The sequence below is a fragment of the Microtus oregoni genome, unplaced genomic scaffold, assembly GCF_018167655.1.
Source record: "Microtus oregoni isolate MIOR12 unplaced genomic scaffold, Mior012 000029F_ref0000214, whole genome shotgun sequence".
In the NCBI taxonomy this organism is placed as follows: domain Eukaryota; kingdom Metazoa; phylum Chordata; class Mammalia; order Rodentia; family Cricetidae; genus Microtus; species Microtus oregoni.
In genome coordinates, this window is record NW_024543088.1 from 25,222,178 (window position 1) to 25,234,300 (window position 12,123).

Consider the following 12,123-nt stretch of genomic DNA (forward strand, 5'->3'; position numbering starts at 1 on the left):
AGCTAGTTCCAGGACAGGCACCAAAGCTACACAGAAGAATCCTGTCACGAAAAACCAAAAAAAAAAAAAAAAAAAAAAAAAGTTACTGCGGGTGATAGTGGTGCATGCCTTTAGTCCTAGTACACAGGAGGCAGAGACAGGAAGATCTCTAGTTCGAGCCCAGTCGGGTCTATGGAGTGAGTTCTGGGACAGCTAGGGCTACTGAGAGAAACCTTGTCTCAAAACAAAAGAGTAATAGTTCCAGTTTAGGTAATTTCTCTCCTCCCAGGGAGAGAGGAGCAACAGTCTAAAGCAGAGGGCTTCGGAAAACCACGCAATACTCTTCTTAAGCAAACATTTTTTTAATGGGAAGGGAGACACCATGTGTGGTGATTAATTTCTGTCAACTTGACACAAACTGAAGCCATCTGGGAAGAGAGACTCTTAAATTGAAGAAGTGCCTCCATCAGACAGGTCATGACTGTGGGAGCATTTGCTTGATGAATGATTGATCCAGGAGGGTCCAGCCCAATGTGGGGTGGTGTCATCCCTAGACAGGTGGATCTGTATGGTATAAAAAAGCAGGTTGGGCAAGCCATTGGGAGCAAGCCTGTAAGCATTCCTCCACGGTCTCTGCTTTGGTTCCTGGCTTGAGTCATCCCTTGCCTTCCCTCCATAAAATGGACCATTACCTGTAAGTCATATAAGCCCTTTCCTCCCCAAGTTGCGTTAAGTCATAGTGTTTACTCCAGCAACAGAAACTTCTGATATTCTGGGTATTCAACAAGAGAGGCTCAGAAACCATTTTAAGATCTCTGCCCCTAACACTCTGGGAACCTGGAACAAATGCCCTAGACTTTGCTGGAACCTGAACAGCCGATTTCCTCTAGACTGTTGGAAGGAACTTGGCAACAAAGGCTATTCAGCAAGCGACAAACCTAGTCAAAGCCAGAGTTGGCAGGCTTTCAAGCCAAGTGCCCAGCATCAGGAAGGAGTGGCCAGTACCTGCCACTTGACTCAGGAGGGCAGGGCAGCACTGTGATAAGGACAGCAATCACCACACCTGTGATTCCTCCCAGAAGGATGGCCAACTGACAGGATCAGTTTTCGTGGCCCAACCTTGCAGATGACTGTCTACAGGTGTGCCTGGCATCAGAGGGCCTAGGAAGGGGCACAGAATCCAGGCTGACCACACCAACAGTCAAGAGATTACATTCAGTGGGTGCCTCACCCAGCCCCCTCCCCTACATTTATCCCTTTATTCAATACCCAGGATCAACTTGCAGGCCAGTGTTTTTTGTTCTCATTCTTTTTTTCCCCTCTTACTTCCTTTCTGACTTTTGACAGGCTTTCTCAAAGAACACAGGCTGGCCTGTTTGGTGGGGTATCTGAGTCTCCTGAGAGCGGAGGCTATTTAAGGTTACATGATGACATCTCTTTTCAGGCCTTCTTTAGCCCCAACAGCATCCTCTCCCCTCTTGTACCCACTGCTCACTCATTCTATTTTCCCTCCTCTATCTTTAATCACCCAGTACTAATCAATTACTGGTTGTTGTGGACATTAAGCATGGTGTAGCTGCTGGTCTCTAACTCCCATCAGCTGTGATCATCTGCAGAAGACCTGCACAAGATTGGGTCCACTGTTATTCTACAATGGAGGGGGCAAATGCTCGTGCTGGCGGCCCCTCCCGGAGCACAGGCAGTTCACAGTTGCTAGGGTGGAAAGACTCAAGAAGTCTACCCCTCTCTGAAGACACACAGGCAGTGAACAATTGCTGAGAGGTAGAGATTTTCCTCAAGATGCGGTCTTTTGTAAATTTCCCATGCTCCTGTTGAAACCCCTCACTCATGTTCCCATAAGTAACCCCAGTAAATTCACTGGTTATCACACTAGATGAGTATATGATTGTTTTTGTTGTTGTTGGTTCCTTCTCCAGCTTAATAGACATCTGTTCACACAGTGTTTGTTGCCCGAGCCTGCGGCATCCTGGAACCAAAGATGTCTTTGTGATGAGCACTCACAGTTTTGGAAGCTTGCTGTTTAAGTGTGGAGACTCCACCTAGACAACCCTTCCAAAGGTGGCACAGGATGGCATGGCTTCCAGTGTACATGCTGGGGGTAAAAAATAGACCACTGAATCTGCTGGGTCTGAGGAGGGGCGGGGTGGACCTCAAGGTATGGAGTGCCGTGTCTCCTTGACAGATGGGGTCCACTTGTGTATGGAGACAGGATGGACAAGAGAATACTACAATCCCTCCAAGTAGCATGTATGGGACAAGGCGTCAAGCAAACTAGCCTAGCCCTTTATCTAGACAATAAGACATACAACTAAGGTCTTCCAGAAAACCTACTAAGGTTGACCTGTGTTCAAAATTGCCATCAAATGGGAGGAATTACAAGAAAAAGGCATGTAGATGACAGCCACACTCACCTCTGAACTGGCCAGAGAAAGGGGGTAGTGAGAGACGATGAGAGGGAGGTGCTGATCTGACATTTCTTATGGTGACAGAGGGAAGGAGTAGAGTACAAATTAGATCTGTAGTAGATAGCCGCCTTAGTATTCGATTGCTGTGAAGAGACACCATGACTACGGTAACTCCTATAAAGGAGAACGTTTCATTGGGGCTGGCTTACAGTTTCAGAGGTTTAGTCCATTGTCACAATGGCTGGGAGAATGGCACCACACAGGCAGACATGGTGCTAGAGAAGAAGCAGAGAGCTCTACAGCAGAACCACAAGCAGCAGGAAGAGAGAGCTGCTAATCCCAAGGACACACTTCCTCCAACAAGGCCACACTCACTCCAATAAGGGCAGATCTCCTAATCCCTCCCATGTGGTGCCACTCCCTTGTTGACTAAGTATTCAAACATAGGAGCCTCCTGGGGCCATTCTTATTCAAACCACCGCATTCCACTCCCTGACCCCCATAGGCTCCTAGATATATCATAATGGGAAAAATGCACTCAGTCCAACTTCAAAAGTCCCCATAGTCTGCCAGTCTCAATAATGTTAACAGTTCATAGACTCATGGCCATTTCCTAACTGTAACCCCTTGTAAAATCAAAATCAAAAGGCAGATCACATATTTTCAACATACAATAACACAGAATACACATTACTGTTAAGTTGGGGGTGTAGACCCCAGCCCCTCGCATCCATCCCAGCCCCCAGGCCTGAGAGTTCTATTGGTCTGGACTCCAAATCCCAGGATGCGAGGGGTCAGGACCACTCCCACAGGGTATTTAAGTGAGCTCCCCAAAGAGGAACACATTAGTGGCCTCCCGAGAGCGCAAGAATCCCATTAAACCTGGATATTTCTTAATTTGGCTTGATTGAGATTTTTGCATCAGCAGAGAGCTCACATTAGGAAAAATTCCTAACAATTACCATTCCAAAAGGGAGGAAAAGGAGCAAAATGAGGAGATATTGGACCATAGTAAGACAGAAATGCAACAATGAAAACTCCAAATTCTACATTTCTGTGTTTTATGTTAAAGAGCTCTTCAGATCTCCAACTCCATTCAGCTTTGTTGACTGCAGCACACTTCTTTTTCTTGAGCTGATTCCACTCCCTGTTAGCAGCTCTCCTCAGCAGGTATCCAACAACTCTGGCATCTCTAACATCTTGGGGTCTCCATGGCAATCCAGGCTTCACCTTCACAGCTTCACACAATGGCTAGTCTGGGCCTCCATGCAGGGACACCCTAACACGTCTGACCTCACTCACTTGTGTTTTCTCAGTCATAGGGGGAGATTCCATAACCCCTTTCTTGTATCCTTGACCTTAAAGCCAGAACCCTGAGGCCGAAGCTGCCAGGTTCTGTTACTTTCTAGGGCTGGACCATGGCCCCTCCTTCAATTGCATCTGCATCAGCTTTCCTTTTCTCATGTTCACTGATTATTAAGCTTTTCTTTAACTCCTTTCCAGAAGTTAGAAGTTTAGCTGGGTGGGGACTTGCCCTGAGGCCATCACTCCCTTTATTCCATTTAACATCAGGTTTTTCTTTAAACATTTTGTCTACTTGAGCACTGGACTTAGCTCCATTATACATCCTAGTATTCCTTTTCTCCTCAAATTGTACAATTTGTATTTTTCCTTGTTCAGCCTGCTCTTTTTCATTATAGATTGGCATAGGTGTGACCACTGACAACCACACAACAATCAATACCAGGCTGTCTTGAAGTCTTTGCCAATGCCATTAATCCAAAAACTCTTCAGTTTAGTCTCAGGCAGATTTTCTGGACAAGGGCAAAAAAGTAGCCACATCCCCTGCCAAAATATCACAAGAATGGTCTCTTGGCTACTTCCTCATTTTCTTTCCCTCTGAAACTTCTTAGGTTGGACCCCTGCAGTTCAAATCTCCCTCAGCACTGTCTTTCATGCTCCAACTAGGATGACCCATTAAGCCCCCCTTAACATACTCAACTGCTTTCCTAATCTGAAGGCTCAAATCTGCCAACATGCAGCATGACCAGGCCTGTCACAACAATACCCAGCTATCTGGTGCCAACTTCTCTTAGTCCCCACAGAGCCCCTCATAGGATCCCAAAACTTGGAACACTGAGGCAGAAGTGATAGAAGTCCAGCCTTTAATACAGAAAGGAAAATTCACAGTACACTACCTTAGTAATGGTCCAAAACAAGAAACTGTGATAATCAGGGAATAGTCTGTCAACTGTTTGAATTGGGAATGGCTTTTTCATTGTGTGTGTGCACATGTGTGGCATGTGCTGTTTCCAATACTGCTTCCTGAGTGTAGATACAATGTGGTCAGCCACTTTCATGCTCCTACTGCCATGCCTTCCCCGGCATGACAGATTATCCCTTTAGAACTGAAAGCCAAAATAAACCCTTTCTCCCCCAAGTTGTTTTTAGTGAGGGCATTTTTATCATGATAACAGAAAAGAAACTAATACAGGAAACAGTACCAAGTGGAGTCATTTTTGTAGTAAACCTGACCACATGCCCTTTGGACTTTTGTTTTGTGGAATGTTACAGTTTTAGAACTCTAGGCTGGAAAGGCATTGAATGCTGGAAACAGAATGTAGTTAGTCATTCTCATGGAGGCCGGAAGACAGCAATGCTGAGATCAAGGCAATGGAGCCTTGTGCATGATGCTCCTTAGGAAACAAGGACTCTATTAGGACCTGGACTAGGGCACAGTGTGGTGTTTAGGACCTGGACTAGGGCACAGTGTGGTGTTTAGGACCTGGACTAGGGCACAGTGTGGTGTTTAGGACCTGGACTAGGGCACAGTGTGGTGTTTAGGACACGGACTAGGGCACAGTGTGGTGTTTAGGACACAGACTAGGGCACAGTGTGGTGTTTAGGACACGGACTAGGGCACAGTGTGGTGTTTAGGACCTGGACTAGGGCACAGTGTGGTGTTTAGGACCTGGACTAGGGCACAGTGTGGTGTTTAGGACCTGGACTAGGGCACAGTGTGGTGTTTAGGACACGGACTAGGGCACAGTGTGGTGTTTAGGACACAGACTAGGGCACAGTGTGGTGTTTAGGACACGGACTAGGGCACAGTGTGGTGTTTAGGATCTGGACTAGGGCACAGTGTGGTGTTTAGGATCTGGACTAGGGCACAGTGTGGTGTTTAGGATCTGGACTAGGGCACAGTGCAGTGTTTAGGGCATGAACTAGGGGCCAATAGTGTGGTATTTTGGCTCAGAACCTGCCTGCTTTCTGTTCCTTTCCTAAGCATTTGAGTAAGCCTGACTCTAAAGCAGACTGAAGCTTCACTACAGTACAACACTGAACCGGCTGCATGGTTATTACTAACTACTCTGATGCAGGCCTACGATAAAAAACAAGTGGGGCAGGATGAAAGAAAGGTGCAGTCCAAAGAGGAAAAAAGCAGTAAGCAGCTAACCCTGCCTCTAAGGCATGTCCTGGAAAAGAGGTAACTGCTAAGAGAAGCCTCTTGTTCTGCACAGTAACAAAAGAAAAGCAGTCCTGAGGACAAACCCACAAGGAGGGTCCCAACCCTGGAAAGCAGGGCCCAGGTATGGTCTCCACTCCATTCGAAGCAAGTTTTCACCAGCTGCAGCACACTGAAGTTTTGAACAGTGGTCCAAGGGGCTTGTGCTCCATCCTGAACTAGAAGCAGAAACAGGCAATATGGTCCACATCATACTGGATTTGGATGCATGAAAGATGCAATACCGAGAAGGTCATAGATTCTTTCCCATGAGTTTCAGAAGGCACCTGAGTCCAAGCTGTGTGTGTGTGTGTGGTGTGTGTGTGTGTGTGTATGTGTGGCAGGTTGGGAGTCCCTGCAAAGCCACTGTGCTGAAGTTGTGAAGATAAAGCCTGGGTTACAATGGAGACCCTTAAGATGTTTGAGATGCCATCATGGAGGGACATCTGCCAAGGAGGGCTGACAACAGAGTGGACTCAGCCCAAGAGAAATGTATGTTGCAGGCAGCAAAGCTGAAAGGGCAGAGTTGGGCTTTGGAAACTGGAGTTCCAGGTACCAGAAGTAGTGCTAAAGGATTTGTTATTTGCTCTGTTGGATTTTAGTCATATTTTGGTCTGACCATTCTTCACTATGTCCCATTTCTCCCTTTCGGAGTAGGAATGTTTACTCAGTCCTATTGTATGTTGGAAGTATGTAATCTGTTTTTTGTAGTTCAGAGATTTGAACATAGTTCAAAGATTGCCTTGAGTCTCAGAAGAGACTGGACTTTTTAGAGCAGCATTGGTATTCTTAGATTATGAGAACTCTTGAAGTTGGACTAAATACATTTTGCATCATGAGATGGCTATGAGCCAATGGGGACCAAGGACAGAATGCTATAATTTGAATATGAATGGCTACATAAACCCAAGGGTTTAACACTTGGTCTTCAGATGGTGGAGCTGTCTAGGAAAGTTATGGAACCTTCAGGATACATCACAAGGGGCAGGCCTAGGGGTTTTTATAGGCTAGGCCTACTTGCTCTTTTCTCCCTGCTTTCTGAGCACAGAAGCCATGTGATCAGCCTGTTTTGTTCTCTTGATACCATGCTTTCTCTGCTTGTTGCCACGTCTTCCCTGCCAAGATGGGCTCTATCCTTCTGGGGCTTTAGTTCAAAATAAACTCCTCTCTCCGTGTTTTCCTAGAGGGCCACCCTGGAGCACTGGAATCCATTAAACCTGGGCTTCTTTTAACTTGGTCTCATTTGGTTTGATTTGGACTATTGCATTGGTGGAGAGGCTTATTAGGCTAGGAAAGCTTTATAATAATGTACAATCTGACATACAGGACATATGATAGAAGACCTCCAGGGGATGCAACCCACACGCTGAGAACCACTGCTCTAATGCCATGAAGGAACACCTCAGCAGGTCATTTGAATTTGCCAGTGAGAATGAGGGCAAGCAGGCAAAGGGCAAAAGCTTCTTTCCACATCTTTTCTAGAGGCTGCCACCAGAAGATTGAGAGTGGATCTTCCCACCTCAAGTGATCCAATCAAAAACAAAACAAAAACCCCTCACAGGTGCCAGCTGCTTGGGCTTTAAGTTAATTCCTGACATAGTCAAGTTGATATAAAAGTGTAATTCAGTGAAGAGAATACTGAAGAAATGAAAGCCTCAGCAAAGCAAATAAAAAGTTCTGTATGCTGCAGGACAATGGTCTTGTACCCCGCAAAGATTTGTCTCTTGTACTTGTTTAATAAAAATGCTGATTGGCCAGTAGCCAGGCAGGGAGTCAGTTCTCTCCACCGTTTGGGTGCCACAGATTGAACTTGGGTAATCGAAACTGACAGCATCCCTCTTTACTCACGGGGCCATCTCACCAACCCTCTCCTACTGTTTGTGCGTCTTTGCTTTGTGCTGCAGGCTAGCCGGACTTCAAGTTTTCAGATTCCCTTTCTCTGCCTCCCATCTTCAAGTAGGCATGTTGAGATTACACATGTGAGCTATCACAGCTGGCTTTCTATGAGGGTCTCTAGGACTGAACTCAGGTCATTAGGTTTGCATGGTAAGTGCTTTTCCTCACTGAGCCATCTCCCTGTAACCATGAAATTAGTTCTAAGAGGGAAGTGCCTACTTACATTTTAAAATAATTTTAAAATTCACCTTAGGGTCTTGGGAAAACAGGATAAGACAAACCTCCACTCAGTGGGTGGAAAGTAAGTGATTGCCGAGGGCATTGACTGCAAAGTGGCTGCAAGGGTTAGTTTTTAATTGTCAATTTACCAAAATCCAAAATCAGCTGAGAAGAAAATTTCAATGGAGGAATTAAGTAGATCGGGTTGGCCTGTGGGCATGAATGGGGAATACTGTCTTGATTATTAACTGACCCCCTTCCCTGGATGGAGCCCTGACCTATATACAAGTAGAGAGGCTAGTAGACCTGTGAGGGGGCAGGCAACATGGATACTTGTAAGGTAAAGGGGCCAGCCAAAGAAACACATCCTGACCCTGAAACCAGAGACAGTGAAAGAAACATACCCTGACCCTGAAACCAGAGACAAAAAACACACTTTGACCCTGAAACACACTCTGCTCCTGACCAACTCATCATAAAAACCTGAGCATGAAACCAACCTAAGCACAAAATCCAGCCAATCTCTGAGCTTGTTCGAAGCTCAGGGATTGAAATCCAACCAATTCCCACCCTGAAAAGCTTCACTGTGGAAAAACTCTGCCCCTAAGAAGGTTATATATAAACCCTGTACCTGTTCAGCTGGGAGCTGCCTTTTTCCACCCTGGCCGAGGCAGCCACACTCCTGGATGCTTACCTCCCAATAAATCTCTTGAATGAATTTTGGGTGAAGACCTTTCCCGGAAGTGGAGCAAGGCAGAGGAGTAACAACTTTTGCTGGAGCAGGAGCAAACTGCTACGTTTCTGCTGGGGTTTCTCCCTTAGCAGAGAGAAGCAGAGAAGTAACTCAGAGGAACAGAGCACTCAGGGAAGCAACTGACAACGATCTCTGCAGGGAAACTCTTAGCAGAGCGGAGCAGAGGTGAGCTATAATGGCTCTCTCTGAGAGGAGCAGGATTGCTACATTCCTGTGGGGAAACCATCCCCACCCAGAATAGGGCTATAGGTATAGCCTGGCTTCTGACAGCCAGGATACCTTTCCCTTCCGAGCCGTAACACAGTATTTTTGATTCTGTTCCTGATTGTGGATGTGCTGTGAACAGCTATTTCAAACTCCTGCCCTAAGACTTCTCTGCAATGACAGGACTTTTTATGTAACCTGGAATTGTAAGTCAAAGAGACATTACTCCCCTGTCACCTTTTTTTCAGGATATTTTTATCATTGCAACAGGAATGAAACTAGGACACAGCTCAGCAGGAAAAGGCTCTTGCCAGCAAGACTGACCACCTGAATTCAGTACTTAGGATTGACATGGTGGAAGGAGAACAGACTACAAGTGTGTCCTCTGGCCTCCATGTGCACACTGCGCCGGCATGTGCACACGAGCAAAATAAACACAATATTAAATGGAAGGGGCACAGAAATGAACAAAACTGAATTGGAAAAAGATATAAAGAATCCATGAAATGACAGAATCAACAAATCTCACCCAAACTAACCAACACAGACAGAAGCCCTAATTCAACAAAACAGAGATAAAATGGGAACCATTTCAAGATAACAAGGAAATTCCCATTACCAGGAAAATCTAAAAGAAAATGGACAAATTTCTAGAAGTATAAAACCTGTCAGTTACATGAAGAGGAAATAAGTAATTTAAACAACTGTGTAATAAGCATCAATACTGAAGCAGTAAGAATAATTAAAAAACAATAAAAATCTCCCAATTAAAAAGAGTCCTGCAGCGATTTAAAGAATGGCCCTTATAAGTTAATACATTTGAATGCTTGGTCACCATGGAGTGGACTCTGAAAGGATTAAAAGGATGAAGTGTGTAATTGTTGGAGTAGGTATGGTCTTGTTGGCAGAAGAATGTCACTAGGGAGTGGGTTTTGAGGTTTCAAAAGCCCATGCCAGGCCTAGGAGCGCACTCTCTCTCTCTGCCTCTGTCTCTCTCTCCTTGTGAATCAGGATATAGCACTTTGAGCTACTGTTCCAGCACCTGCCAGCATGCCACCATCCTCTCTGCCATTATGGTAATGAACTAAGTCTCTGAAACCCTAAGTAAGGTCCCAATTAAGTGCTTTATTTTGTAAGTGTTGCCTTGGTCATAGTGTCTTTTCACAGCAAGAGAACAGTGACTAAGACAAGCCCAAACCCAGATCCCAGATAGATTCACGGCAGAATTCTACCAAACCTTTAGGAAAAACACCAACATTTCTCAAAGTAGTCCATAAAATAACAGTTTAAAAATAAAACCAATTTACCCTCCTAGTAACATCAGACAAAGACACTACAAAGAAAATTATAGACCTATCTCTCAATGTAAAAATTCTCACTACAACACTTGCAAGCCAGGCTGCAGAGATGGCTTGGAGGTTAAGAACATTAACTGTTCTTCTGGAGACCTGGATTTGATTCCTAGCACCAACATGGCTGCTCACATCCATCTGCAACTCCGGTTCCAGGGGATCCTCCACCCTCTTCTGGCCTTCTTGAGCAACAGGCATGTACTGGCTTACATGCAGGCAGAGCACTCATGCACATAAGAATAAGCATTTTATTAATGCACAAAGGGGTTTTGACAAAATATCAATGTTTGTTCCAGCACAATTCACAATAGCTAAGATACAGAACTAACGCAGGAGTTCAACAGCAGCAGAATAAAGAAAATGTGTTTTACATAGACAATGATTTTTTTTTGTTTAACTATAAAGAATGCAGTTAGGCTGTCTACAGGAAAATGAATACAAACTGAGATATTCATCTAAAGGGAATTAAGCCAGTCTCCTCTCATTTGTGGTTACCAGGTTTTATATAGGTACTTAAAATTACATATGTATACATGGAATGAAAGTAGAGGCCAATGTTCTAAAGAAACAAAGGGAATAACAGGACAGAAGGAAAAAGAAAGGTAGAGGGCAAATGGTGAGGCAGAATATGCTCCGTGTACATTATATACTTGCGTAATTTGCCTATGCAAGGAAGTACCGTATACAATGGATACATACAATGAAAATGTTTAAAAAGGAGGAAGGGAGCTGATTATTCTGGAACATCTAAAGGTATTTAGCAGGGGAGGATACTAATTATTAAACTAGACAGCTTTGTAAGTTGCCATGGAGTTGGCATTTTACTTTGAGTGAAATGAAAAACCACTAAGGCTTTTAAGCAGCAGAGTGACATGATTTGATATATATTTTAAAAAGTCACAAGGATGCTGGGGAGACAATTTAGTCTGTAAAGCTTGCCACTTACTTGCTGTACAAGCAGGAGGCCTTGAATTCCACCCATAGTAGCAACTGAGGCAACAACGGTTTGAAATCCCAGGGCTGGCCAGACAGACAGATACAGGACCTTGGGCTCCCAGGTCCACCAGTTTAGGCTAATCTGTGATCTCTAGGGCTCTAGTGCGCTCGCACGTGCACACATCATGGGGAGGAGAGCAGGACTATTTTAAAATACTGTATCGAGATATTAAGTTAGGAGACCTTTATATCGAGATACAAAGTCAGGAGATAACTGACTTGGGCAAGAGGTGGAGCTATAGTGGACATAATCGAGATACCATTCATCGGTAAAGATCTGGATAACCTATGCAGGAAGCAAAGCTAAGCGAAGAGGCTTTGCTAAACAACTAGTTTTTCTGTGATAAACGAAACTGGAGGAAAGAACAGCCAACGAAGAAGCTCTACTTCGAACTATAATAACGGCTTTTATTAATTGCAAGCTTACTATGTGCAACTCTGCTGGGAAATTTACAGAAAATATTTCAATTAAAAAATCCCAACACCGCCAATGAACGCTTTCCCTGAGTTTTCTCGAAAGCGGGTTCTGAAGTGGGGTAGGGGGTGGGGTCGTCTCACCGCTACGGAGTGCTGGAAGTCGAATCTCAAGTCGGTCTCCGCGGCAGCTTCTCTATAAGGGACCAAGTCTCTTTTCTAAGAAATCGAGAATATTTGTAATCAGTTTGTACTGTGCGATCATATCCCTATGCAAGGGGCCTTATGTACTTCAGCACCAAGCAATCGCCTTGGCGATCGCGCGTCCCGGGCGCACGCGACGTAGTTTCTAGACTGGTAACCAAGTTAAGCCCTCTC

At 44.9% G+C, this 12,123-nt stretch overlaps 1 protein-coding gene across 1 annotated transcript in view; it reads right to left on the reverse strand.

The window, feature by feature from the left end:
• The window catches only part of Tbccd1 (TBCC domain containing 1), a 46,871-nt gene extending 34,802 nt beyond the window's left edge, over nucleotides 1-12,069 (reverse strand). The window contains exon 1 of the mRNA XM_041677709.1: nucleotides 11,890-12,069. The gene's annotated coding sequence lies outside the window, so the exon portion shown is untranslated. The remainder of the gene's footprint in view (nucleotides 1-11,889) is intronic.
• Nucleotides 12,070-12,123: the final 54 nt, after the last annotated feature.